This window comes from Orcinus orca, chromosome 2 (assembly GCF_937001465.1).
Source record: "Orcinus orca chromosome 2, mOrcOrc1.1, whole genome shotgun sequence".
In the NCBI taxonomy this organism is placed as follows: Eukaryota; Metazoa; Chordata; class Mammalia; order Artiodactyla; family Delphinidae; genus Orcinus; species Orcinus orca.
The window spans coordinates 71,617,217-71,644,517 of NC_064560.1; the positions used below are offsets into that span (position 1 = coordinate 71,617,217).

The 27,301-nt window shown below is 38.1% G+C and overlaps 1 long non-coding RNA gene across 1 annotated transcript in view; it reads right to left on the reverse strand.

Moving 5' to 3' along the window:
* Positions 1-21,560: 21,560 nt before the first annotated feature.
* The window catches only part of LOC117202021 (uncharacterized), a 48,130-nt gene continuing 42,389 nt past the window's right edge, over positions 21,561-27,301 (reverse strand). The window contains exon 6 of the long non-coding RNA XR_004484198.2: positions 21,561-22,916. This is a non-coding gene — a long non-coding RNA (uncharacterized LOC117202021). The remainder of the gene's footprint in view (positions 22,917-27,301) is intronic.

A 27,301-nucleotide genomic window follows, 5' to 3' on the forward strand; every position in this document is an offset into this window, starting at 1 on the left:
TTAGTTGCTCGGTGGCATGTGGGATCTTCCTGGACCAGGGATCAAACTCGTGTCCTCTGCATTAGCAGGCAGATTCTTAACCACTGCGCCACCAGGGAAGTCCCAACACACTATTCTTGGTGTTAGTTATAGACAAATTTACACAGCAGATCCACAAAAATTACTTACTATTAAATGAAACGAGGCCTGTAAGAGCCTCCTGTCCAGTGCTTGGTAACATATTCAACCTTTGATCAATGTTAGCTATTGCAATAATACAAAAAAAAAAAATTCGGGTTAAAAAGTTTTTTGCTTTTTCTAATTTTATTGAGATATGATTGAGCTATAACACTGTGCAAGTTTAAAGTGTACTGGTGATGATTTGATACACATGTATACAGCAAAACATACGTGTGCATGGTAAGATCATTTAAGATCTACTCTCCTAGCAATTTTCAAGTATATAATGCAGTATTGTTAGCTATAATAACCATGCCATACATTAGATCCTTGGAAATTATTCATCTTATAACTGGAAGTTTGTATCCTTTGACTAACATCTCCCCATTTCTCCAAGCCCTCAGCCCCTGGCACCAGCATTCTACTCTTTGTTTCTATGAGTTTGACTTTTTTAGGTTCCACATATAAGTGGGATCCTTACAGTATTTGTCTTTCTCTGTCTGACTTATTTCACTTAGCGTAGTTCTCAAGGTTTATCCATAGTGTTGCAAATGGCAGGATTTCCTTATTTCTCGTAGCTGAATAATATTCTATTGGGGAATATTATATGTATAATATATCTCACATCTTCTTTATCTGTTCATCCATTGATGGACACCTCGGTGCTTCCGTATCTTGGCTATTGTGGATAATGCTGCAAGGAACATGGGAGTGCAGACACCTCCTCAAGATCCTGATTTCATTTCCTTTGGATAAATACCCAGAAGTGGAATTGCTAAATCATAGAGGAGTTCTATTTTTTATTTTTTGAAGAGCCTCCATACTCTTTTCCATAGTGGTTGCACCAATTCACATTTCCATCAACAGTGCAAAAGTGTTCCCTTTTCTTCACATCCTCACCAACATTTGCTATCGCTTGTCCTTTTGTTAATAGCCATCCTAACAAGTGTGAGGTGATATCTCATCATGGTTTTCGATTTGCATTTTCTTGATTATTAGTGATGTTGAACACCTTTTCATGTACCTGTTGGCCATTTTTATGTTTTCTATAGGAAAATATATATTTAGGTATTCTGACCATTTCTTAATTATATTGTTTGGGTTTTTTTGCTGTTGAGTTGCAAGAGTTTCTTAAATATTTTTGATATTAACTCCTTATCAGATATATGGTTTGCAAATATTTTCTGTCATTCAATTTTCATTTTGTTGATTGTTTATTTTACTGTGCAGAAGCTTTTTAGTTTGATGTAGCCCCACATGTTTAATTTTGCCTTTGTTATTTGTACTTTTAATGTCTTTTCCAAAAATTTATTGCCAAGGCCAGTGTCAAGAAGACTTATCCCTATGTTTTCTTTTAAGTGTTATGGCTTTTGGTCTTATGTTTAAATATTTAATCCATTTTGAGTTATTCTGAGTTAATTTTTGTGGGTGGTGTGAGATAGGGTTCTAATTTTATTCTTTTGCACATGATTATCCAGTTTTCCCAGCACAATTTATTGAAGAGATTAGCCTTTCCCTGTTGAATATTCTTGGTTCCTTTGTCAAATATTAGTTGACCATATATGCAAAGGTTTATTTCTGGGCTCTGGATTCTGTTCCATTAGTCTATGTGCTCATTTTTATATTAGAACCATATTGTTTTGATTTCTATAGCTTTGTAATATAATTTGAAATAAGTAAATGTGATGCCTCCCGCTTTGTTCTTTCTCAAAATTGCTTTGGCTATTCAGTCTTTTGTGGCTCCATATGAATTTTAGGATTTTTCTATTTCTGTGAAAAGTACTATTGGAATTTTGATATCTGCATTGAATCTATAGATGGCTTTGGATACTATGGGCATTTTAACAATATTATTTCTTCCAATCTATGAATAAGAGATATCTTTCCATTTATTTGTGACTTCTTCAATTTTTTCATCCAAATCTTACAGTTTTCTGTGTACAGATTTTTCACCTCCTTGAATACATTTATTCCTATTGTTTTTGATGCTATTATAAATGGGATTTTTTTCTTTATTTCTTCTTCAGATATTTTGTTGTTGTTAATATATAAAAACACAACTGATTTATGTATGTTAATTTTTTATCCTGGAACTTTACTGAATACATTTATTAGTTCTAAGAGTTTTCAGTACAGAAACAGTTTTACTTTTTTCTTTCCAGTTTAGTTAACTTATTTATTTTCTTGCCTAACTGCTCTGGTTAGGACTTCTAGAACTATGTTGAATAGAAGTGGTAAAAGTGGGCACCCTTGTCTTATTCTCAGTCTTAGAAGAAAGACTTCAATGTTTCACCAAAAAGACTTTTAAAACCATCCAGTTTAATTCCTATGTGTTCACAGATGATGAAACTACAGTCTCAATAGGTCATAGAACTTTCAAAATATTTCACCTCTACTAAGAACAGAGTCTATACCTGTTAGGACATGAAGAAGTTAAGGCAATCTGAGATCTGAGATAACCAGAAAGTTCCAACCTACTTAGCCCTCTGACAAAGTTGTTCTCATCTTATGGGACTCTTCTTTCATCACACTAATCCAACTGCCATTCCTTTCTTCTCATCTGCCCTTACTAGGTTATATGTTTCATTAAGGCAAGAACTGTGTATATGTCATTTTCCACACTATTCCCAGCATCAACACAGTCACCTGGCATGTAGTAGGTACTCAATATATTATTTGTGGAATTGGATAGAAACATATCGGCATGTAGCACAATGCCAAAGTTCAAGCCAAATTGCTACATTGTCCATCCCAGAATTATGTGCAGGACTTAGCTAAATGTTAAGCCTCCTCACTGAGACTCTGAGAGATAAGAACATTTGTTAGATAAATGTTTGTAACCCAAAGATACAAGGTGGCATGTGCCCAATAAGCCATGCTTATTGTGACTGACTCATTCTCAGTACAAATTCCTGTCTATCTGAGAGATAACTCAGTCTATAGTGAATGAGACCAGGTAAAAGGTAAAGATGGTCCAGCAACTCAAGGGCTGAACCTGAAGCTTAAGGAAAAATGGCTACACACTGGAGACCACTTTCAGGCAGAGATGCATTTCCACTGCCATCCATGCATCCAGTGCATTTCCATTGCCAATCACACTGAGGTTTTGCTCATGGCTATCTTAAATGTAGTTGGATACTCCCTCTAGTCCTGGAAGTGACGTGACAGAGGTGAGGAAGAAGTCCTGTGTCTTTGTAGGAAAGCTTCTATCAACTGCCTGACACCTGAACTCAAATATAAAATTTGTCAGCAACACTTTTCCCACTGCCTTTCATGGTAAGGCTCCTTCCACTCAAAATGTCCAGATGGGGGACACAAAAAAATGGATGCAGTTAGACATGGAGGGAATCAAAGATCACTTGCTCTCTCTCTGAGACTTAATCATCTGTGAAACAAAGGATTCTAAGACTTGCCCAATCCACCTCACTAGATGGTTTAAAGCACTACGGACAGATGTCTTCAGGAAGATAAGGTCTATACAATTATAAGCTGGTGTTTCTTTCTTGAAAGCCTTCCACTAGGTGTTACAGGGTTAACAAAATGAAAAAAACCACACAGCCCTGCTCTTCAAGGCACTTACAGTCTAGTACACACATGCGAGCACAGTGAGTTAAAAAAAAATTTATACACACACAGACAGTTGTTATTTTATCAAATATCTCTGTAAAGGAATCCATTATAGAACACACTGAAGCACAAATGAAATAATCTTTGTTTGATTGATTTTGAATACCCTTAGACCATTTCAGTCAAATAAGTATATAAAATTGTACACTTTTAGGAGAGAGGAATAAAGAATATATAAACAGGGCCCTTTATGTGAAATTCTATATAAGTCAACTCAGAATCAGACATAACTAAAATGGAATAGGAAGATGTGTCCAATTACATATCTGCCTCTTACTTCCTTTACAGCATCAGTATTCCATAAGTCCACAAGATCACAGCTTGACCGACAGAGGTCATACACAGAGCAGAGGATTTGTACTGATGAAAAGTTTATTTTTTTCCCTTATCAAAAAACAGGCATATTTGATTGCCAAAAGTGCTTAAAGTGGATTATATCTACATTTGACTTTGTGTTAAGTACAGAGACAGAAATCTCTAAAATTTATAAACAAGTTTCTCTCTTCCTTCAGAGTTCGAAGCAAAAAACAACTTGCACTGTATCTCAAACATACTACAGCTTGAATGTTACAGGGACATAAAATTTATTTATTGTTGCTGTAGCTCAAATTTTCCATCCTACTACATGTACAGAGTTGGAGTTTACCAAAATAGCATCAGCAACACTGCCAACAAGATCCTATAACCTTAACACAAAGTAAATATGAAAGTAGAAAAGAAATGTAACCTTTTTAAAGTTCTCTCTATGCAAATACCATGCAGAAGTCACTGACTACTGAAAACTGCACATCTCTTCAATATCTGAACCACCCCGAAAAATCATCATGGCAAGCTTGTTATTTTGATCTTTCACAGATTTCTTTAAATTCCTATTCACTTTCTGTGATGGTCTGTGTACCTACAATCATCATCTATTAATAGTACATTTCTTAAGAGTCCCATACAGGCATAACCACAAAATCACAAAAAGAGCTTTTTTATAAAGTTTCTGGGGCTATTTGTCTTTGAATACTCACTCTATGATCAAGTCATCTTCTAAAATGATCATTAAAATGAAAAATACATTCAAAATATATAAAGAACAAATACAAGTTAAGAGCAAAAAAAACCCCAACAATTTGATTTAAAAATGGGCAGAAGATCTGAACAGAGTTTCCAAAGAAGACATACAGATGGCCAACAGGTACGTGAAAAGATGCTCACCATCATTTATCATCAGGGAAATGCAAATCAAAACCACAATGACATGTCACCTCACACCTGTTAGAATGGCTATCATCAAAAAGACAAGAAATAAAAAGTGTTGGCAAGGATGAGGAGAAAAGGGAATCCTTGTGCACTGTTGGTGGGAATGTAAATTGGTGGAGCCACTATAGAAAACAGTATGGAGGCTCCTCAAAAAAATTATAAATAAGGTTTCCCTGGTGGCGCAGTGGTTGAGAGTCCGCCTGCCGATGCAGGGGACACGGGTTCGCGCCCTGGTCTGGGAGGATCCCACATGCCGCGGAGCGGCTGGGCCCGTGAGCCATGGCCGCTGAGCCTGCGCGTCCGGAGCCTGTGCTCCGCAACGGGAGAGGCCACAACAGCGAGAGCCCTGCATACCGCAAAAAAATATATATATATATAACTAGAACTACCCTGTGATCCAGCAATCTCACTTCTGGGATTTTTTCCAAAGAAACTGAAAACACTAACTCAAATAGATTGATGAACGTCCATATTCATTGCAGCATTGTTTACAATAGCCAAAATATGGAAACAAACTCTCTCTATAGATATATTGCCATTTATGACAACATGGATGGACTTTGAAGGTATTATGCTAAGTGAAATAAGTCAGACAGAGAAAGACAAAAACTGTTATGATCTCTCTTATATGTGGAATCTAAACAACAAAAAGAACAGCAACAAGCTCACAGATACAGAGAAGAGATTAGTGGTTGCCAGAGGCACGGGGTGGGGGGTAAGAGAAATGAATGAATGGGGGGGGTTGGTTTAAATAAATCGAATAATTTTAATTAAAAAATGAAATATACTAACAGTAGCAAAATAAGTATTGAAACTCATGGGACCACAAACTCCCTATCTTGCTACCCCATTTATTTGAACCCTTTATTAGCATGAGTTCATGTCCAACATTGGTTGGGAGTCTGAACTGAAAACGAAGAACTTTGGAGCACAGGCATCCATGATGACACTGGAGGCCAGGTAGATGGAGCAGGATGCTGTGTATTTCCCAGGCAGTGCCAGAAACTCAGTCTTACCTTCTATCAAGACACTGCAGGATGAGGCTAAAGGGGCTGATTTGACGAAAGCCATTGTGAGACTCAGGTCCAAGATGTGTTGCCTCCAAGCTGAAGTGATGAAGTGTGACACAGATCGAGGAACCTCCCACAGCCTACCTCAGACCCTGCAGCAGCTCTGACTCCCAGCCACGGATAACGGCTGAGCCCAGCAGAGCCCAGATGGAGCTATGGAAGGGACCAGGCATGCACACGGGGTCCTGCTGGTGGCCAGGCAAGGCCCTCAAGAACTATTAATGTTAATTTGACTTCCTGGGTGCCAGTTAATTGAGACCCAGGAACATCCAATTTCCCTTCCTGTATGGAATATGGAGTTGAACATGCATTCCCCACCTGAAACCTATGAGCAGTATTTGTTAAGTCTGGAATACTTAGCAGAAAGTTACCTAAAATGTTCATTGATAACATGAAGCGTGTCCCTGTGGTTCTTTCTCTAATATAGACTCTCCACCTCCAACACTAATACACCTCTTCTATGTATTACCAAATAATTCTGCTGCATATCTTTTTAATATTTATTTTTTATAGAAGTATAGTTAACTTGCAATATTGTGTTAGTTTCAGGTGTACAGTAAAGTGATTCAGTTATACATATATACATATATATCTATTTTTTTCAGCTTCTTTTCCCTTCTTTACAAAATATTGAGTATAGTTCCCTGTGGTATACAGTAGGTCCTTGCTGGTTATCTATTTTATATATAGTAGTGTGTGTATGTTAATCCTAAACTCCTGATTTATCCCTTTCCCCACCCCTTTCTCCTTTGGTAACCATAAGTTTGCTTTCTATGTCTGTGTCTATTTCTGTTTTGTATATAAGTTCATTTGTATCATTTTTTAAATATCCATACATAAGTGATATCACATGACATTTGTCTTTGTCTGGCTTATTTCACTTAGTATGATAATGTCTAGATCCATCCATGTTGCTGCAAATGGCATTACTTCATTATTTTTATGGCTGAGTAATATTCCATTGTATAAATACACTATATCTTCTTTATCCATTCATCTGTCGATGGACATCTAGGTTAATATAGCTTCTAAGGGTGTCTAATTTACTAGTAAGAAACTGCTTAAGAATTAGGAGAATCCGGCTCCCTGTCTTTTAAAATACATTCAGTTTTCATAAAACTTAAATATTATGGTTCATCTTCTTATAATGATTGGCATACATAATTAGGAGAATCCAGCTCCCTGTCTTTTAAAATACATTCAGTTTTCATAAAACCTAAATATTATGGTTCATCTTCTTATAATGATTGGCATACATAATTTTGTGTCAATATCTAAGTCTAGAATTTGGTGCTTACTTTGTGATGTACAATTAATATTGATAATATAGAATTAAGTACTCTTGATAAGCTACTCTAAGAATCTAGGTACAGAATAGATCAGTAAATCAATGATACAAAGAAAAGAGCACTTCTTGAATTTTTTTTACTGTTGCAATGTCAGAAGTCACTTAGAAACAGAACTACATGAGCAACTTAAACAAAGGAGAAAAATCCAGAACTCAGTATTTCTTCCAGCTTCTTGTAGGAGCTCTGACAAAGGGGAAATAATCTAAATAATCTAAATCTAAATAGAAAGTTTTGTTTTATAAGCTTGTTGGTTTGTTTGGGTTTTTTTATGCAAGAGACTGTTAAAATTTACACTTGTAAATTTGTATGAATCTTCCCTTTCACATCATCATTGTCCCCTTAGCAGTTAATAAGGAAGCTGTGTTTTCCCTGAATTAGATAAAACAATATCCAGATTCAAAATAAAAAGATGGAATTACTAGCAAACTTTGCTAAGTTAGTAAATCAAGGCCTTTTCTTATTCTTTGTATAAGGTCAAAAATGTGACATTCCAGGCTTCACTGGTGGCGCAGTGGTTGAGAGTCCGCCTGCTGATGCAGGGGACACGGGTTCATGCCCCGGTCCGGGAAGATCCCACATGCCACGGAGCGGCTGGGCCCGTGAGCCATGGCCACTGAGCCTGCGCATCCAGAGCCTGTGCTCTGCAACGGGAGAGGCCACAACAGTGAGAGGCCCGCCTACCGCAAAAAAAAAAAGTGACATTCCCTTAAATGATACAATTGAGGATCTTTACCCAGTTGTTAATTCAGAAGTATGTTCCTGTGCAAAAGAAAAAAAAAGTATTTACCATGGATTCATGGATTCATATTTTAGCATTTCTGAAAGCATGCCTTTGTGAAAAAATTCCCTAAACAAAGAAAACCTTTACCTGTGTCAAATTCAACAATCTGCTTACGTTGGTAACATGAAACACAAGCTCCTCTTCCAGGAGCTCCAACTTTGAGAATAGTTTAAGTGACCAATGACATAAAAAATGAGTTTGCTTTAGACCTTTCTTTTTGGTAGCCATGACATAGTAAGGAAAGGATAAAGAAAGACACTTGTCAAAGTAATACAGTATTTCACGTCCGCTGATTAGGTCTGTTCACAAGTGTAACAGCTGTAACCAAGGTCTTATTACGCAGTTAAAAATTCCGATTTTGATGAAAGGTATTGGACCAGGCCACATTTGTGGTAAAAATGTTTTCCTTTTTTTTTTTTAACTCTTCTGCCAAAACAAATGAATTTCTCAGTCACTATATGTGATACTACAATAGAATCAGTGGATCTTGCCAAATATGGAAATCTTCTAAAAAACTGCTCTTATCAACTTGGAAGAAGCCAAAAAGTGAAATGGATATTGTGACGCCCTGTAGACTCACGATATCACATTGGATGAGGCATGTGAAAGTACTTTGTAAATGATAAATAAAGCACTACAAGCATGCAAATTATTCAAACTACCTGTAAAGCTTCCTTCATGATGATGATGGTGATGGTAACAATAATAATAATAGCTATCACCGATTGAGTGATTTTTATTATATGGCAGCAACTATGCTAAGCACTTTCCATGTATTTGCTTATTTATTACTCACAACAATTGGTTAATGTTAGACTATCATTATCTCCATTTTACAGAGGAATACTAAAAGCTCAGAGAAGTTAAGAAAATTGCCTTAGGTCACACAGCTCATCAGCCTATGACATTAAAGTAGTTCTTCACGCCCTCATGCAAATACAAGTGTTGGTAAAGAATTCATGGATTAGGTCTAGTTATGTTATGTGATCCAGGTAACCCCACATATGGTCATATTACTTTTTAGTTACTGAAGAAAAAGGACACATACACATGTACACATACATGCAAACTTATTCAGATTCCCAGAGATATGTCAAGTATCCTTGAACTAACACATAGGTGTGTTCTCTTGATTTGACAATGATTCAAATGAGTCATGTGATTTTGTTCTGCAAAGGCTCTTTCTAGCATAAGGTAAGCATGTACTAAATGTTTGATAAACATGTGTTTCCCAGCTTGGCAGTATTTGCCTTACTTGCCTGGCACGTTATTCAGAAATCTTTGGTTTGCAAATGACAAAAAGTCAACTCAAACCAGCTAAAAGCAAAAGAGGAACTGATTTGCTCATGTAAGTGAAGAGTCTAGAAAGCTCTGGTTCCCAGCATGGCTGGATGCTAGCACTTGGGCATGTCTTGTCCATCTCACTGCTGCTCCGGCTCTACTCTGCCTTTCTCTTCCTTGGCTTCCTTCTCAGTCAGCTTCTCTTCACCAGCAGTTATTGGATTATATATGGCTGCTCTAGAGATGTCAGCACTTCTCTCTTTATATCACCAACTAAAGTCCCAAGGAAGCCTTGAGTTGGCATAGCCTGCATCATACACCCATCCTGGAACTGACCACTGCCTTCAGAGAGATAAGGCATCTGATTGGCCAACCAAGAAGGAGGAAGAGGAACAGAGGAAAGGAGGAGAAAGAATAAGACAAGAAGAAGTTGGTGATAAACTGAAGGGTGACACAAGAGTAGCCTTTCTTAGTCCAGAGATATCTTGCTGATTTTTAGTTTCAATATTATCTCAAAAACTTAGCTTCCAAGAAATGAAGTGAATGATAGGTTATTCCATCCTCTTGTTAGATTACATTCTGTATTTGTGCTGTCTTATTTATTATATTTAAAGGAAATGGACACAGAGCTTTGAAGAGGGCAAGGCTTATATGGATGTTGCCATTCAGGAGGGAAATTGTTTCTTTCCCTGCTTCATTATACTTGGTGATAATTATGATCCGTACCTCGGTGACAATTATACCATTCCAAGAAATCCACATTCGTCTTCCAATTCGTAAATTAACAAAAGGACACTAGAGAGTGTGCCCTGTTACACGTTTATAATCTTTTTGTCTCAGACTCTATGAACATGATGGGAGTTTCCCTGTGATCCTTTCTCACACAGTCATATCCTTCTGCCCTATTGCACACAAAGGTCTCATTGATTGGAAGGGCAGCTACACTGATGTGCAGGGCCAAAGGGTTAAGGATCCAGGAAATTCCCAACTGGTTTAACAGGAATGGGCACCACACCTTCTTGAAGCTCTACAGTGACCAAGTCACAAAAATTGGGTCCACCATGAGAATTGGGGAAACTCAGGGAAGTGCCTTCAGGCGACAAGGGTCTGTGGAGATTGAGAGCTCGGATAAGGGCAAATGAGTATCTCACGCTGCTCTGCTACATTCTAGTCTTGCATTTTTCCTAAGACTTCTTCTCACCCAAGGGGGTGGGGGGAAGTGAAGAGAGAAATGGAGAGCCATTCCACAGCCACATAGGTGCCCATCCTCATGCCCTGATCCTAAATCCCCCACAGCACTACTCTTATTAGACACTCTCCCTTCCCTTTGAGACAGGCTGGGACCTGGGACCCTCTGCTGCAGTGCTTGCACCTGGACAAATGTCTCCTCAAGCAACAAAATACAAAGAAACTATAAGGGACTAAAAATAACTGTGTGCATGTGCAGTTGGGACAAATTCTGGACAACAAGATACAAAGAGACCAAAAAGCCCAACTGCCACTTCTGAAGAGCCAGGAAAAAAAGCAGGGTACTGCACATGCCCCCTGCACACACCACCACCAAAGGGGTGGGCAAAACACCTAAGCCAGCCCTCTGGCCCAACCCTTGGACCCGCCCTCACCCTCACCCCATATAAGGGACCAGCTCTCCTGCCCCCCCCTCAGGGAGCAAGCTAGCAAAGAAACCTGTTACCTGTTCTTGCTGCCCCCTGCTGCAGCAAGGACTCCAACAAAGCCTTGCCTGAATTCGTTGTCTGGCCTCTGATCAGTTTCTATTGATTAAGGAGGCCAAGGACTCTGGTCAGTAACACCTTGACTCTTTTCTTGATCTCTCCTTTTTCTTTTAGATCCAGAGGCAGAACGCCAAATAAGTCATACTCCTCTACTGATAACACACTATCATTATAAATTTGTACCAAGCCCTTCCCTCATTGTTTATTGCCTTTTATCCCATTTCCCTTCCCCATTTTCCTCTCCAACCCATCACCACAGCACTAGTAGATTTGATGATCTCCTTGAATTTCCATGTATCCTCATAAAACACGTGGTATGTCCTTGTGCTGTGTGTATGTATGTTCTTAACTTTTACAAATTATGTCCACAGACTTAGTTCTGTTTCTTTTTCTTTTTGTCCACCCAGCACAGTTTTTAAGATTTATCTAGATACTTCAAGCTGTTTTGCATGGTATTGCATGGTAAGCCTCATTATCTATTCCCCCGAGGATGAACCCCTATGTCGCCACCGTCCTCACTACCACAAACCACACTTTGATAAATATCCTGGTCCAGCCCCCTCAGGGACCTGTACGACAGCTTCTCTGAGCTCTACATCTGGGAGTGGGACTGAAGAATGGTTTCCATCTGGCTCTTCTGTCCTGACTACTCTATGCAACACCTACCACGGTGACAGTACCAGGTTCATATCATGTAAATGGGAGAATCTGAGGCTTAGAGAGGTTAAGTGATATGCCTAACCCCACAGAGCTGGTTCAGTGCTACAGAGTCAGGATTCAAAGCCAAGTTTCTCTGACTCCCAGGCTTGCTCCCTTCCACTGTACCACACTGCCTTCCACAGGGACCTTTTGATTCAATGACCTATACTAGAGGCAGCAGGACACAGAAACAGGCCAGGAAAAAGTATCCGTTCCTTTCACCAGACATCCATTCCCCCAGGGGCCTTCAAACCTGCAGGGAGAGCTAACCGTGCCACAGGGGCCTGGGTTCCCCAGCCTGGCCTGCAGCACTGTGTAATCAAAGGTGCGGGAGAGCCCCACTGGCTGGGGGCCAGGCAAGCTTAGCCCCGCCTCGCACCCCTGATGCAGGCAGATTAACAGCTGCCATCTGGCAAGCAGAGTCTTTCCATGCAAACTGCAAACCCCCCCTGTGGGTGAATCACTAGTGTGTCCAATACCAGTCAGGGCCAATAAAACTTTGATGGCTCTATTAATGAAGACGAAAACTTGAGATATGCCAAATACAGATCAAATGGCATCTTGGTAACATGATTATCTCTGAATTACTAGCTGCATAGTGAGACAGCCAAGCGACTAATCCTGGAGAAGGCTGGGTGCTTCGGATGCAGGAGACACTACTTCTTGCCTCCTGGGTGTTTTTTATTGCATCAAAGTAGTACTTTACTAAATGGAACACCTCAGAAGGCCCTCTTTTACAGAGAAGATTTAATTTCTTGAAGTTCTGAGGTTCCAAATTCAGAGTGGTCTGTAACAAGATGAGCAGGGACTACGTCAGGAAGAAACGAGGAACAAACACAAGAGTCTAGCAAATGTTCATGTCTACAGCATTGTTGATAAAATTAGCAGAAACAGCAGGATAGGAATGATAGAGAGGAAAGTAAAAGCCACAAGTCTCTCCTGCTTTCCTTTTATTTTAAATTTTAATAGTAGTTTTATTTAACTCAGTATACCAAAAAATGCCATCATTTCAATATGGATTCAATATAATAATTAATGAGGTATTATATATTCTTTTCCAAGACTAAGTCTGAAATTTGGTGTATATTTTACAGTTTTAGTACATCATAATAAGGACTTGCCACAGTTCAAATGCTCCGTAGTCTGGGTTGGGTTCCTCTTGCATTTCCATCATAACCTGTTTCTGTCATTCTTCCACTAGACTGTGTTCTTGAGATCAGGGACTCTGCTTTGCTTCCCACATCCCTAACACATAGTACAGTATACATAGTTGGTACTCAACAAATACTTTGTTACACAATGAAAAGGTGTCATTGAATGAGATAAAAGCCTTCATGCAGAGCAGAGGCTCTTTCCATTTCTGACTTTAGCTCACTATTATCTAGTAAGTTCTTCTATGCTAGTGTTTTCAATACGTGAGCTACCTTAATGCCTGTCATTTCTATGAGGTAGGCATTGTCATTCCTTTTTTCCTTATGAGAATGTTAAGGCTTAAAAGTGTTAATAACTTGGCTGGAGTCAAACCTCGAGTATTGGGCCAAGCTGAGACTCAGCCTTGGGTCCTTCCATGTCCAAAGTGAGTGTCCTCTTAAGGAAATGCCATGGTTTGACATCCCAATTTTAGGGAGCTACAGAGAATTTTGAGAGGGTTCCAAGAATTATTTCCAAAACAAATGGAAAGCTAGCCCCAGTAGAAAGGCTTTGAACATTTCACCTTTAGGACAGAAAATTGGGACTCATCAAGTGGTAGTATGTTGGAGAAGTGGGGTTGTGTGTGAAGATCTGTGAATAATTTGACACATAAAATGTCTTTCAATTTAGCTGGAATTCTGTAACAAAGACTTGACTTGGCAGCTGTGGAATAGACTATGATACCTCCAAGAATCCCATTTAGCCACAAATGTCTATAAACTTCCTTACAATTTCCATAAGAGGCCAAGTACATGAATTGGTGGCATGGCACGTGGTCTAAATTGTGTGATGTATAAAGTTATCTAAAGATGTCTTGAGAAAACCCCACATTTTTCCTTTTCTCTTGAAGTGCATTTGCGTGCACACCAGATAGCTAAACAATCACTGACTCTAAAACTTCTGATATACTGTACCTTTTCAGTCAGATGCATAATTGTGGTAGGACTCATTGTTTAATGTTTCAGGATCATTAGCAACTTTAATTTTTCGTTAAACTCTTTTTTTTAACATCTTTATTGGAGTATAATTGTTTTTCAATGGTGTGTTAGTTTCCGCTTTATAACAAACTGAATCAGTTATATATATACATATGTTCCCATATCTCTTCCCTTTTGCATCTCTCTCCCTCCCACTCTCCCTATCCTACCCCTCCAGGCGGTCACAAAGCAACGAGCTGATCTCCCTGTGCTATGTGGCTGCTTCCCACTAGCTATCTATTTTATGTTTGGTAGTGTATATATGTCCATGCCACTCTCTCACTTTGTCACAGCTTACCCATCCCCCTCCCCATATCCTCAAGTCTATTCTCTAGTAGGTCTGTGTCTTTATTCCCGTCTTACCCCTAGGTTCTTCATGACATTTTTTTTTCTTAGATTCCATATATATGTGCTAACATACGGTATTTGTCTTTCTCTTTCTGACTTACTTCACTCTGTATGACAGACTCTAGGTCTATCCACCTCATTACAAATAGCTCAATTTTGTTTCTTTTTATGGTTGAGTAATATTCCATTGTAAACTCTTGAAATCCCTTTCTGGAAAGACAAATGAGATCACATTCTGCATTCTCCTGGTTAACAGTGGCATTATCGCGTGCAGTTCCTCAAACAATCAGCTAAATTCCATTGTCATTCTGAATTTCTTCTCTTTCTTTTGTGATGCATTCACAAACTTACTCAGTCTTCTGCCTGCTTAATGGAAGAAATTTTATAGAAACTACCATAAACAATACTTAATTGTAAATGGCTTTAAAAAGCCATATGGAAGGATGAATAATCTTCTTTTTGTTTCCATTTTTCCTAAATATTCTTTCACTTTGTGTTTTGCAATACCTTTTGCACTCGCTTTGGTCAAAATTGTTTTTGGCCATTTGCCTGTTTGAAATGTCCTACAAAATGAATTGCTTCTTTTGTAAATAAGAAAAAACTTCGAGAAATATTGCTTTGAAATACTGTGCTGGAGTTATAGCTAGCTGGTAGCACTTTCTGTAGGGGCAAAAGGGGGTAGAGAGTTTATTGTTTGTTCAGCATATATAAATCATGATCCGGGTAATATTTTGTGCTTGCCTTCATATCTTCTAGTGGCTGTAGTTTGGAGCATCACAAATATACTTTCAGGAAAGAATTGCATATTTCCTGTGTAATGAGAGCCTTTCATTTTGGGTTAAACTTTCCAGTGACACCCGATAGAAATTGGGACATATCTTTAACCACAAATTTCTTGGCTGACATTTAATGAGGACACCATGATTTTCAAGTGAATGAATTCACCCACTTTTATTGGCTTCCTTTTTTTACTTTCTACTTTAAGAAGTTAATTTATTCCTCTTACAATTTAAATGCTCTTCTAATATTATTCTTGCAAGGTAACTTTGGATTTGGCCACTCATCATCTTCCGTCTTTCCCATATCACCCTATGCTTTTAAGAAAAAAATATCTCTAAATGGCACATCAGGAACAAATATCAGAATTGGAGATCATTTTTATACCAGAGTAGTTGTCAAAATTAACCCAATATTGCATTGCAGGTCAATTCACTTATAGGGCACATTATCGTATAGATAATAATGTTTTTAATTTCTTGCAAGCTTAGAAATGACAGTGAATGCACACTAAAAGGAAATTTTAAAGCTCACATTTAAAAGAGAAATAGTTTTCTACTTTTACCCATTTAAATGCAATGAAATCGTATATGTATATACACTATGAGTCACTATGTAGGATTATTAAAAGAACTTTCCTTTCAGAGATTTTCTTTCCAAGTACAATTCTTGAATCACATATCTTAATATAATATTCAAAATTATGAAGACAGAGAGAAAAAACTTTATTGAAAAGATGGACCATTTAAGGCAGGATTGGATTGATGGTCAATTAAAACTGTATCTCCACACTTTCATTCATGATGTGGATTCTTTTTTTTTCTTTACCTCTGTAAAGTCGTTGAAATAAGATATATTATGCCAAGATATCTGGGCAGGAAATTGCCACTAGGTGTGAACAAGAGACATCCAATCTCTCCATTCTAATGAAAATGTGATCAGTCACATTTGTACTGAGAAGAAAAGACAAAATATGACAAAGACTCAAAAATTTAGAAAAGTACCATTAAAAATCAGCTCTGTGGGGCTTCCCTGGTGGCGCAGTGGTTGAGGGTCTGCCTGCCAATGCAGGGGACACGGGTTTGTGCCCCGTTCTGGGAAGATCCCACATGCTGCGGAGCGGCTGGGCCCATGAGCCATGGCTGCTGAGCCTGCGCGTCCGGAGCCTGTGCTCGGCAATGGGAGAGGCCACAACAGTGAGAGGCCCGCGTACTGAAAAAAAAAAAAAAAGAAATAATAATAACCAACTTTTAGGCTTCAGTTCCTTGTGAGATAGATAGAGAGAGAGAGAGAGAGAGAGAGCGAGAGAGTGTGTGTGTGTGTGTGTGTGTGTGTGTGTGTGTGTTTTAATACAAGTGTTTTCTACAAATAAACTTGGCCACCAAACTCTTTCTTTAGCTGCTGGTGTATTTTTGTTTTCATATGTGGCACTGAATGCATTTCTGTAGTTGTGAACAACTACATTTGATTAAAATCTGTCAGATTTATCTTTTTAGCAGGAGAAAAGAAATATGTGTTTCTCCAGAAAGGAAATCAATGTGTCTTTATGATAGATGCAGAGTGGAAGGCTGGGTACTGTCACTTTAAGTGATGAAGCAGAAAGACAGGGTAGCTCCACAGCTATCACCAACCTGCTGCCGACATAGCTGTTGGGAGGCAAAGCCCTGTTTAAATCTCATAATCATTGTTTATAGGATAGACTTACAGTCACTGACCTAATAGTTATTACTCTAACTTGTTAAGTTACAAAGTCTAGCGTCTAAGGTGTCCACAGTTTACTTTGTTTAAATTTTCTTAGCAATATCTTTGAGCCAGAGCTCTACTTTGTTGCTCTTCAGAGAAAGAGTCCTCCCCTCCCCATAGGAAGGCACCAGGTCTGCAAAGGCAGATAACTGTAGCACAGAATCTCCTTTCTCAAGAGAAACAGAAAACAGAAACCAGCTCCCAGGCTATGCCAGAGACACATGAAGCAGAAAACATCCTTAAGGGGACATAATGAGAGACTGCTTCATGGCAAAAATATGTCCAGAGATCTCCCTCCTGTTGAGATCCATGCACCTCCCCAGGACCCCAAGGGTAGATAGAGCTTCAGATAGAACTGTGCTGGATAGAAAAGAAACTTCTGCCCTGACGTTGTGAGGTTATAAGTTTCTCCATTCAGAGATGCTACAACCAGCGGACACTTACCCTATTAAGACTGCCTGAGAAAGTCATGGTGAGCAGAGATTTCTTTTCAGCATGAGTATTAGTGTCTCTGTGGCTACAACCAGCAAAACCATCCTAATGAGCTTGTAAAGGAATGTCAGGGTCTATGAACTCACATGTCAGCTAAAATTACTGTCTCTCTTGCCTCATGAATGACATCTGTCAGTAAAGTATTTGAAGTGCTTGTGGCCAATTTCTATAATAATGCTCTATGTATAAGCCCCTCGCCTAACCAACTTTTTAAAAATGCTTTGTTGGTTTGTGTTCCTTAATAAGTGTTTTTAGAAGGCATTTTATTGACGTGAGCGTGCACATGTATGCTCTGCATATTAAGACAGGCCTGATTAAACTATTAAATGACATTATATGCAGAGTACCTAGGGAGGGTTTGGAACATCATAGATATTCTTCACAGGTCCATTCCTTATTTATCACACCTCTCTTCAACTTGCATATCCTACAAATTAAATAAATAAGCACAAATAACTAATGCATTTGCTCAAAGCTAAATGACTCTTTTCCTTTTCCCCTAACGTTCACTTTCCACCACCCTTACTTCACGATCCCCAAGCTATTCAAGAATCAGGGTTTAAGAATTACACATTGGGCCTCCCTGGTGGCGCAGTGATTGAGAGTCCGCCTGCCGATGCAGGGGACACGGGTTTGTGCCCCAGTCCGGGAAGATTCCACATGCCGCGGAGCGGCTGGGCCCGTGAGCCATGGCCGCTGAGCCTGTGCGTCCAGAGCCTGTGCTCCGCAACGGGAGAGGCCACAACAGTGAGAGGCCCGCGAACCGAAAAAAAAAAAAAAAAAAAAGAATTACACATTAAGAATTCATTGGTCACCATCACATCCACTATAAATGATTGGAAGCCTTCCTACAATTTATATAAAATTGAATTGATTAAGATACATTCTTGCATTCTGATAATAGACTCTAGTAATGGTGTTATATGATTCTGATACAGTGATGGATTGGATTTGCTAATATTTTGTTTATAATTCTTGGTAGAAATTGGTCTTCAAATTCTGTACTATCTTTAGAAGTTATCTTCACAAAATGATTTTAGTACCTTTCCTTTTTATGGTTGAATAGATATTCTATAACACTGGAATTGATTTTTTTTTTTTTTTTTTTTTTTTTTTTTTTTTTTAAGGCTACGGACATGCAGGCTCAGTGGCCATGGCCCACGGGCCCAGCCGCTCCGCAACATGTGGGATCCTCCCGGACCGGGCCACGAACCCGTGTCCCCTGATCGGCAGGCAGACTCTCAACCACTGCGCCACCAGGGAAGCCCCTGGAATTGATTTTTAAAGACTGTAAGGAATTCATCTGTAAAACCATCTAGGTCTGGTGCCTTTTATAGTAATAGATCTTTTACTTTCCAGTCTCAATGATAATTGATCTGTTCATGATTCTTTAAGTGATCATTTGAAGAGTTTGTATTTTTACTAGGAAAACCGGACTCCAGGTTTCCAAATTTATTTCTATAGAGTTGCACATAATATCTACCAGTGAGTTTTCTCCATATCTGTGCTTATGTTTCCTTTACAATGCTGAATTTATTTTGCTTTCTCTCTAACCAGGCTTTACAGGGATGTATCTAGTTCATTAATCTTGCAAAGTACCTAATTTTGATTTTGCCTACCCCTTTTCATGTTTTTTTTCTACGTCATAAGTTTTAGTTTTCATCTTTATTAACTACCTCCTTCTTTAGTCCAATTTTTCTTCTACTTTTTAGTTTGAGTATTTTAAAATTACTTTCAATCCTTATTTTTTTAAACAATAAAGATAATCTCAGGATATAATTTTTTAAGAGTACAAAGTTTGCTTGAATGTCTCATATAGTATATACTTTACTGTATTATAACTACACTCTCATAGCTGAATAAGCATCACACCTCCATAGTTGCCATATTTGTATTATAATCTTTTATGTATATATTATCTCATACAATGAGAATCTCTTCCTCTTTAAATAATTCTTTGTATTCCTGAAATACTGAGCACAGCTTTTTGCCCATGTAGAACCTCATTAAATACGTGTAGGATTTTTTTTTAAAAATTATGGAAGGCATGAAACTTGCTAGAGTATCTAATTCAGCAAAGCCTATGCACATCTACCCATTTATCTCCAAGAATTAGGTGATGCTGGAAAACTGAATGCTCAGGGGGTGATGCTATTAGAAGAAAGCATCAGATTTAAGCAAGATAGAGCTGGGCTCCAATTCCAACTTTTCCACTTACCAATCAAGTGATTTACCTTTTCCAAACCTCAATTTATTCACATATAAAGCAGGTTAAAAAAAAAAAAAGTTCTATCCTCACAAAGCTACTATGAGGATTAAATAATGCATGAATATGCCTGACACATAATAAGAGCTCCACAGCCATGAGCTCACAGTATTATTGTTATTACCATTATTGTTGCAGTAGGGACAGGGTGATGGGGTGGGAAATAATTGAGAGGCAGAAGCCAGGGAAGTGGAAAAGGCGCTGGGAAAAGGACAAGAAAGGGAGGACCTTAGCCCAGTCTTGACCCGGTGATCTTGGAAACACTGATTAGGTAAGGAAATTTTAAATCCTTTCCCTGTAATGTGACATTTCTACAAGCTGGTTCTATATTTCATTTCCACTTTGCTAAATAATGGTACACCAAACGTCTCAAGAGAGTGCCTAAGTTCACCCCAAAGAGGGCTGCAGGGATGGGAGTGGACAAGAGGAGGCAAGATGGGGTAGCAGTAATGTAACCACCAGCTGTCCAGTGAGTGCCCATTTTTGATGGGTACTTCAGCTTGGAGGGTCATTAGTGTGGAGAGAGGTAGAGCCTTTTTTTTTTTTTTTTTTTTTTGCGGTACGCGGGCCTCCCACTGCTGTGGCCTCTCCCGTTGCAGAGCACAGGCTCCGGAAGCGCAGGCTCAGCGGCCATGGCTTGCGGGCCCAGCCGCTCCGCAGCATGTGGGATCCTCCCGGACTGGGGCACGAACCCGCGTCCCCTGAATCAGCAGGCGGACTCTCAACCACTGCGCCACCAGGGAAGCCCGGTAGAGCCCTTTTGCATTCTTTTCTGGGTGAAGTAAAGTCAGGGCAGAAGCAGCTGTAGCTCATCACTGTCTTGCACGGCCAGAGATCTCTCCAAGGCAGAATGGGCTCTGGTGCCAGATGGCCAGGTTCTAATCCCACTCCTGCCATTGACTAGCTGTGTGGCCTCAGACAAGACGTTTGATTTCTCTATGCCTCAGTAAAAGGAGGACTTTATTTACAAACATTTAAATAGAGTTATTTTATGTGCTTTACAAATATTAACCTATTAAATCCTTACAACAAGTATAGGAGGTAGGTCAGATAGGGTGCGGTGAGAATTAAAGGGTGAATATACTTAAAGTATAAGTACTTAAAGTGCTTACAGACCTTGTTGTTTGGCATATAGTGACTACTATGTAAGTATGAGCTGCTGTTATCATTATTATTGTAAATGTCATATATTAGCTGCTGTCCTCCTCATTATCATCACATCTTTCTGTTCTGTTGCAGTATGGGACTTGGTGGCATTTTCTCTCTCCTCATTCCATCACCAACTTCTCCCCACTTCTCAGGCGCAAAGAGTCATTTGAGTATTTCCTTCACATTCTTACCATCTTGCCCTCCACTGTCTACATTCCTCTTCTGCACGTTCTAAGACCCTAGTTCTTCCATCTCATTTAGATGAGTATCAACTCTCCTGGGCCTACAGGGTACCAAGTATAGTGTTAGGTATTCTCACCTACACACAGAGGTCTGTGACCAGACCCAGTCAGAAAGCTATAATTCAATCAGCTGTCTGTTTGCATTTAAAGCCCACTCTTTTTTTTTTTTTTAATTGGAGTATAGTTGCTTTACAATATTGTGTTAGTTTATACCATACAGCAAAGTGAATCAGCTATATATACACTATTGATACTATGTATAAAATAGATAACTAATAAGAACTTACTGTATAGCACAAGGAACTCTACTCAAGGCTTTGTGGTGACTTAAATGAGAAGGACATCCAAAAAAAGGGGATATATGTATACGTAAAGCCCACTCTTATCCTAATATCCTTAAAATCTCCACCTCGCCTTCCAAACTTTTTTACCATCACTCTCAAACACTGGACTGGTTTGTTTATAAAACATAACATCCAAATTTTTAAAATAAAGAGTCAAGCTAACTTGATGTTTATATCTTATTCTCAGTTTTCCATATGTTTTAATTTTTTTAAGGTGATGAACTGATTTGCAGCATGTAATATGCTTTCTTGACAAACAATAGTTTCTTATTCTAGCACATAAACCTTTGAGATGATTACACCAATCAACATCTTACTCTACATATTTTAAAGCAATATCTTCAAATAGAGAAAGTTAGAAACCACCAGATCGTGTCATAAATGCAAATTGTTTAAATATGCATTAGCAAATCCAGAAATGGAATAACTTGAAGCCATAAAAATGATTCTAAGGAAATAAGTCTAGTGATAAGGATGTATTTGATGCTACATTAAATGGAAAAAGCTGGTTACAACATATTATGTAGAATAAGATGCAATTTTATTTACTTACAAGAATATATAGCAGTGCAATCACAATGGCTGATTTGTGATGAAAGGGAAAATTCATTTTGGGGGTGCTCTTAGTTTTGCTTTGTATACTCTAATTTTTCTCTGTAATGAGTATACATTGCTTTTATAGTATCAAAAACAATAGAAAAAAACTGCATTTTGGAGGAAAACACAGTTGGGCACTTATCTCCACCAGCTGAAACTAGCCTCAGTTAAGCCTTTTAATCTGCTGTCTCATCAGGCCATGCATTTGTTTGATAGATGGCTCAGTTGCCTCTGGCCTGTCATGTTGTTATTTGCTTTGAACTGAACATCTGGGTGGCAAGGACTAGCTGTCTAATATTGTTTTTTTAGTGTTTGGATATACAGAAAAATACATTAAAATTCTTCTAATCATTAGGATGAATCAAGAACCACTATTCCAATATGTTGAAGGCAAAATCAACCTTCTAAGCTTGGAGCTCAAAGAGAAACAAAAGTGACCCATGTCACAGTCCTCTGTCTCCTTCTAGTCACTTCTGCAGAGTACGGCACACTCAGCCACCTTTAAAACAACCACAAACGCAGATTCCTTAACCACTGACTGTATTTTCTTCCTGGTATTACTGGGATTTATCTTAAACTACGCCTTTGCTTCACTACATATGTTAACCACATTCATTAACAATTTTTAAAGTTCTCCTTCTTCTTATCACCCTTAAAGTACACTTTATTTATTAAAAGATAATGAGCACACGTTCAGGAAATAGTAAAAGCCAAGCTTACATTTTTATCGAATTCATATTTTACATTTATATTTTCTGATTAAAATCAGAAGGGTAACTGGTGCTTCCTTCACTTCTACAGGAGAAAAAGACGGGCTGCGCCTCTTGAGAAACAAAAATATATCTGAAAAAAATTAAAATTTATCTTAAAAAAACATATTATATCTTTACAATGTCAAATACATTAATAATTGGGTGGTAGTGATATTTTTTTTTAATTTGGTCAGTTGGCATTATGTAGAATGCCACAGTGGAACTGATGAACTTTTCTTCAAAAATTAGGATAGCCAATAAAAATTAATTTAAAAAAGAAAATGGACATAACAAAACCAAACAAACAATCCCAGACATTTAAAATAAAACCTATAGAAAGACCTAAATGGTAAAACAATTATTCTACAATGATCTATGAATCCAATGTAATACCAATAAAAATATACTTAGACTATTTCTATTTTTTTAATTTTTTAAAAGTGTGATGATAAGAATTAGCTACACATAAAAGTGCTGTATACTAAACGTGGAGAACGCATAGGTTTTGGGGTTTTTTTAAACATCTTTTTGGAATATAATTGCTTTACAATGTTGTGATAGTTTCTGCTGTATAACAAAGTGAATCAGCTATATGTATACATATATCCCCATATCCCCTCCCTCTTGCGTCTCCCTCCCACCGTCCCTAACCCTCCTCTCTAGGTGGTCACAAAGTACCCAGCTGATCTCCCTGTGCTATGTGGCTGCTTCCCACTAGCTATTTTACATTTGGTAGTGTATATATGTCCATGCCACTCTCTCACTTGGTCCCAGCTTACCATTCCCCTTCCCCATGTCCTCAAGTCCATTCTCTATGTCTGTGTCTTGGTTCCTGTCCTGCCCTTAGATTCTTCAGAACCATTTTTTTTTTTTTTTAGATTCCATATATAAGTGTTAGCATACGGTATTTGTTTTTCTCTTTCTGACTTACTTCACTCTGTATGACAGTCTTTAGGTCCATCAACCTCACTACAGATAACTCAACTTCATTTCTTTTTATGGCTGAGTAACATTCCATTGTATGTATGTGCTACATCTTCTTTATCCATTCATCTGTCGATGAACACTTAGGTAGCTTCCATGTCCTGTCTATTGTAAATAGTGATGCAATGAACATTGTGGTACATGACTCTTTTTGAATTATGGTTTTCTCAGGGTATACGCCCAGTAATGGGATTGCTGAGTCGTATGGTAGTACTATTTTTAGTTTTTTAAGGAAATGCCATATTGTTCTCCATAGTGGCTGTATCAATTTACATTCCCACCAACAGTGCAAGAGGGTTGCCTTTTCTCCACAACCTCTCCAGCATTTATTGTTTGTAGATTTTTTGATGATGGCCATTCTGACTGGTGTGAGGTGATACCACATTGTGTTTTTTGTTTTTTTGTTTTTTTCTAATATCTTTATTGGGGTATAATTGCTTTATAATGGTGTGTTAGTTTCTGCTTTATAACAAAGTGAATCAGTTATACATATACATATGTTCCCATATCTCTTCCCTCTTGTGTCTCCCTCCCTCCCTCCCTCCCTATCCCACCCCTCCAGGTGGTCACAAAGCACCGAGCCGATATCCCTGTGCTATGCGGCTGCTTCCCACTAGCTATCTACCTTACGTTTGTTAGTGTATATATGTCCATGCCACTCTCTCGCCCTGTCACAGCTCACCCTTCCCCCTCCCCATATCCTCAAGTCCGTTCTCCAGTAGGTCTGTGTCTTTATTCCTGTCTTACCCCTAGGTTCTTTATGACATTTTTTTTTCTTAAATTCCATATATATGTGTTAGCATACAGTATTTGTCTTTTTCTTTCTGACTTACTTCACTCTGTATGACAGACTCTAGGTCTATCCACCTCATTACAAATAGCTCAATTTTGTTTCTTTTTATGGCTGAGTAATATTCCATTGCATATATGTGCCACATCTTCTTTATCCATTCATCTGATGATGGACACTTAGGTTGTTTCCATCTCCGGGCTATTGTAAATAGAGCTGCAATGAACATTTTGGTACATGACTCTTTGAATTTTGGTTTTCTCAGGGTATATGCCCAGTAGTGGTATTGCTGGGTCATATGGTAGTTCTATTTGTAGTTTTTTAAGGAACCTCCATACTGTTCTCTGTAGTGGCTGAACCAATTCACATTCCCACCAGCAGTGCAAGAGTGTTCCCTTTTCTCCACACCCTCTCCAGCATTTATTGTTCGTAGATTTTTTGATGATGGCCATTCTGACTGGTGTGAGGTGATACTGCATTGTGGTTTTGATTTGCATTTCTCTAAAGATTAGTAAGTTGAACATCCTTTCATATGTTTGTTGGCAATCTGTATCTCCTCTATGGAGAAATGTCTATTTAGGTCTTCTACCCATTTTTGGATTGGGTTGTTTGTTTTTTTGATATGGAGCTACATGAGCTGCTTGTATATTTTGGAGATTAATCCTTTGTCAGTTGCTTCATTTGCAAATATTTTCTCCCATTCTGAGGGTTGCCTTTTCATCTTGTTTATGGCTTCCTTTGCTGTGCAAAAGCTTTTAAGTTTCATTAGATCCCATTTGTTTATTTTTGTTTTTATTTCCATTTCTCTAGGAGGTGGGTCAAAAGCATAGGTTTTTACATAGATAGCATTGAGATACTTGGCTAGTTTTTCGTATCACTTAAGTGATAACTTAAGAAGTTTTAAGTGTAAACTTAAAAAATTAAACTATGGATAGAAAAAATATACAAAAGTTACAACAAAATGAATTTGTTTCTTGTACCTTTATCAGACGCTTTTGGAAAACATGAAAAGCACAGGTGAAGGCTATTAAAAGCTGTATATTTGTAAATAAGTGTTATAAGAACTGACATAACTGAATATGAAGAAGTATTTAAAAATGAAAAACATTTAAGAAACATTAGCCTGGAAAAGAGAAGAATAGGGTCTACCTGCTGAAATATTGAATCACGTCCAAATGAAAGAAATCATGTCCAAAAGAGAAGAATAGGTTCTAAATAAATAACAGGATGGAAGAAAAAACAGAGTAACCACATTGTTGCCAACCCCACTTAAAGACAATGACTCATGAGAACTGCCTTTAAACTGTCATGTCTTGGACCAGACTTCTCATGCTGGGCAAATGGTGAATGTCCTTCAACACCTCCTATTCAACAAATATGCCACATACAGGGACTGGTGGCCACCTGAGGCAGGGACACAGATCTGAGCCATGGTGCCATAGAGGGAACCAGGAATTTTCCCACAAAAAGGCCACTGATAACCGAGGAAATGCAGAAAATCGAGGAAATGCAGAAAAAACTGGCTGAATGGACACAAAAACAAGACTTGTATATATGCTGTCTACAAGAGACCCATTTCAGACCTAGGGACACATACAGACTGAAAATGAGGGATGGAAAAATATATTCCATGCAAATGGAAATCAAAAGAAAGCTGGAGTAACAATTCTCATATGAGACAAAATAGACTTTAAAGTAAAGATTATTACAAGAGACAAAGAAGGACACTACATGATGATCAAGGGATCAATCCAAGAAGAAGATATAACAATTGTAAATATTTATGCACCCAACATAGGAGCACCTCAATTCATAAGGCAAATGCTAACAGCCATAAGAGGGGAAATCGACAGTAACACAATCGTAGTAGGGGACTTTAACACCCGACTTTCACCAATGGACAGATCATCCAAAATGAAAATAAATAAGGAAACACAAGCTTTAAATGATACATTAAACAAAATGGACCTAATTGATATTTATAGGACATTCCATCCAGAAACAACTGAATGCACTTTCTTCTCAAGTGCTCATGGAACATTCTCCAGGATAGATCATATCTTGGGTCACAAATCAAGCCTTGGTAAATATAAGAAAACTAAAATCATATCAAGTATCTTTTCTGAGCACAATGCTATGAGACTCGATATCAATTACAGGAAAAAAATCTGCAAAAAGTACAAACACATGGAGGTTAAATAATACACTACTAAATAACCAAGAGATCACTGAAGAAATCAAATAGGAAATCAAAAAATACCTAGAAACAAATGACAATGAAACACAACGACCCAAAACCTATGGGATGCAGCACAAGCAGTTCTAAGAGGGAATTTTATAGCAATAAAATCCTACCTTAAGAAATAGGAAACATTTCGAAAAAACAAACTAACCTTGCACCTAAAGCAATTAGAGAAAGAAGAACAAAAAAACCCCAAAGTTAGCAGAAAGAAGGAAATCATAAAGATCAAATACAAAATAAATGAAAAAGAAATGAAGGAAACAAGAGCAAAGATCAATAAAACTAAAAGCTGGTTCTTGAGAAGATAAACAAAATTGATAAATAATTAGCCAGGCTCATCAAGAAAAAAAGGGAGAAGACTCAAATCAATAGAATTAGAAATGAAAAAGGAGAAGTAACAACTGACACTGCAGAAATACAAAAGATCATGAGAGATTACTACAAGCCACTCTAAGCCAAT